Source organism: Adiantum capillus-veneris, chromosome 19 (genome assembly GCF_014529385.1).
Source record: "Adiantum capillus-veneris isolate H3 chromosome 19, ASM1452938v2, whole genome shotgun sequence".
Classification (NCBI taxonomy): Eukaryota; Viridiplantae; Streptophyta; class Polypodiopsida; order Polypodiales; family Pteridaceae; genus Adiantum; species Adiantum capillus-veneris.
The window spans coordinates 25,571,448-25,574,729 of NC_140949.1; the positions used below are offsets into that span (position 1 = coordinate 25,571,448).

Here is a 3,282-nt window from a genome sequence, read left to right on the forward strand (position 1 = left end):
ATCAGCTTGGCTTATGTGCCAACACAGGAAAACCTTGCAAATCTTTTCACAAAGGAATTATCTCGTGAGAAGTTCAAAGCTTTCCGCAAAGCTTTGGGCTTACTCCCCTTTGTGGACTGATCATCTCCTCAGGGCATGGAACTTCCCTTTACTCTATGTGCCATCTCTCATTCACCGCATCACTTCAGGGGGGATTTATTACCATATACATGTGGTAATGATGTGTGTGAACACACTTAGGACCGTCGGGATATTTTTTCCCTCACTAGGAGGTTTTCCCCCCCGTGCATTGTATATACGCCCATCATTCTAGGGCTATCTATATTTCTATTGCACACTAAGTAATACATTCTTTGTTGTGTGCCTTGAGCTTCTTTCGTCTTCTCCAAGCTGTGTGTGTTTTCCTACAATCCTAATTCCAACACTACAACAGGACCATATCATAATATATGCTTGCTTGGACAACTTTAGCACATCCTCTACATCCGGCCTGACCACACACCATAACTCTCGACCAAGATGATATACAAATGGTCTCACCTCCATTGGGAGGTGCAAAAATTTCATATTCGATGGTGTTCGGTTGTAGCTCTTTAAGAGCACACCATTCACATCAAATACAATCAACCGCCTCTGCCTATAGCCATAACATCTTTTGGCATCTCTCTGTCAGCTGACTTTTCCTTTAGCCACCACGGATCAATTTCTACAGTGCCAATAACAATATATTGAGTCAATTAGCACACAATCAAGATCCTACAACAACTTACTTACAGGGTCAATTCAAAGATCAAAGGGCAAAGTTTACCACAAGAGAGCACAATATAAGAAGGAAAATGTAACCTGTACTTAAAACATATGGTAGACCAAAATATAATCTTAGTGCATTACATCAAGACACAGACTATCAATTACAAGGGTAGGCATAAGCTAAAGTTTGCAAGCACGGGACTTGTTGGCACATCCACAGACTCTCTTTCTTCCTATTGCAGACAACAACTCCAACAAGGTGAAATCACATGGGGATGTCAGCCTCGCACCGGCCACCTTCTTCAGATCAATAGTGTCCACATCCACATCAATTGAATTGGTCACCTTATCCTGAACTTTTCCCTTGTTTACATCTTTCTCAAAAGTCCCACCTTTAACACCATCCTCACTACTGTCCGCTTTCTTATCACCATCGGCCACTCCCTTGCCAATCTCTTCAATAGCACCCTACCCTGCCACGGCCTCCACTGCCCTTAGCAGCACCTCGTCAATTGCATCATGCTCATCAAACTTGGTTTGCTTGTCCTGTGGCTTGTTGATGTCCATTGCAAAGGCCTCAACAATATTCATTCCAACACTATCCTTGCCTTCAGCAACCTCCCTCTTCTCCATAGCAGTATCCACCCCTTGGCTTTTACCCATTGTGTACACATCTTGCCCCTCCACTTTCTCTTTCCTCCTAACAAATTCCAAGTCCACAAGGACGTCTTGAATCCGTTCCATACTGGCAAGGTCCTCCACATCCATAACAGAAACCTTTGATGGTCCAAGCCCACCATTCTTCACACCCATTGTGTTTGATCCTTGCATATCTTGGCTTGCAGGTGTCACATCTTCCTCATCTGCACAATCACAAATGACTCGCTCAATCAACATCGTAATCCAAAAGTAAAAAGCCTCAACGTATTGAAAACAATGCCAACTTACCCTTACATTATAATGCCCACTGATATATGCTTTTTCCACTACAGGAATTCCATGCCACACGCCTCTTTCACACATGTGCCACTGGTGTGCAAAAGTGCACTGAAGCAGAGAGGGTGGTATTGATGTCTGCACTCTAACATGAAGCTGCCCACAACATACAATGCCTCTAGATACCCCCCGCATGTAGCACATGTGCGATTGTTTTGTCACTATGTACAAAGGGTGGCATGAACAAGAGGGAGAACCTCTTTCCCTGCTTCACTTCCTTGAGCATCCCATTCACAAATTGGCAATGGACCTATCCCTCCTTGCAGGAGGCCTCCAGCTTGTCATGCTCTTTTTGTTACACAACAAAAGAAAAATAATCAATCTCAAAGAACACGCCATGCGCTAGACATTGCACACAAAATATATATCATTGCAATAGTAGTACCCATGCAGATTTGGACTTGCTATCAAGATTCAGAACCACTAAGACTACCAAGCAAAGTATCAAGGCAGTAACTAGGCACTAGTACAATAAGTAGTACCAAAAATAGTAGCAAGCAAGAGTTAAAAACCACCCAATAGACTATGGAAAGGTACCAAGACTAAACTATTGGCACTATGCCAAGGAAGTACCAAGGTAGTCCAATCCTACAATGATAAGGTCCAAGGCACTACCAAAACAAAGCAAAGAGCCAAAACATCCAAAAATTGTACCTAAGAGTCCAAGGGTACTGTATGCACCAAAGAGATCATGAATTTTGCCTTGAGTTACCAACACGGCTTCCTCCTCAATGAGAAAAGAGCTGAGATCATCAAATCTCATCTTTTCCTTCATGAATTGTAGTCGAAGTGTCCTAGCCATTGCTTCATACTCTTGAGGAAACTTCATGAGAACCAAAGCAACTAATTGGGTACTCGTCAGTGCACTCTTCATAGCCGATAGATGATCATGAATAACTTTAGTCTTCATAAGAAATGATTGCATGGAACTTCCTCGGGGAAAGTGGATGGCAAACAATTGTCCAAGAAGGGTGACTGCTCGCATCATAGAATCCCAATCAAACATATCTACGAGCTTGAACCCCATTTCATTGGCAGTTGCCAATCTTCAAGGTCTTAATAGTTGGAGAAAGGTCCTTTGTAAGAGATTCCACAATGGCCGACATTGCCTTCGCATTAGCCGCATCCCAATCAACACACGATATGAGATATTCATCATCTTGAAGGTGTGTGTACCTGTTGTGGGAATCCCATGTGGGACGAGGCTCCAAACCGTTGATAACATCCCATAATCATTTCCATGAGAACCAGAGTTGCATAATCAAATTCCAATGAGTGTAGTTATTCCCATTCAATTTGTTGATGGAGCTCAAGCAAGGGGGGGCCATGGTGAAGTTGCGAGATTTGGAACTCCAGGAACCTTCTCGCACTCCAAAGTGTGGCCGCACGATCCAAGCCGCAAAAAATAGAACCCAAGCCGTTCACTCTGTCCTCAATTCCCAAGCGGCTCCAATATCCGGCTCTTCGTCTCTCAAGCTACACCTCAACAACTTTTCCGCCTTTCTCCTTACTTCCCTTCAAGCCAACAAGACTTAG

General features: G+C 43.5%; 1 pseudogene; it reads right to left on the reverse strand.

The window, feature by feature from the left end:
• Nucleotides 1-930: 930 nt before the first annotated feature.
• LOC147433721 (uncharacterized) lies at nucleotides 931-1,773 on the reverse strand (annotated as a pseudogene).
• Between the last annotated feature and the right edge of the window lie 1,509 nt (nucleotides 1,774-3,282).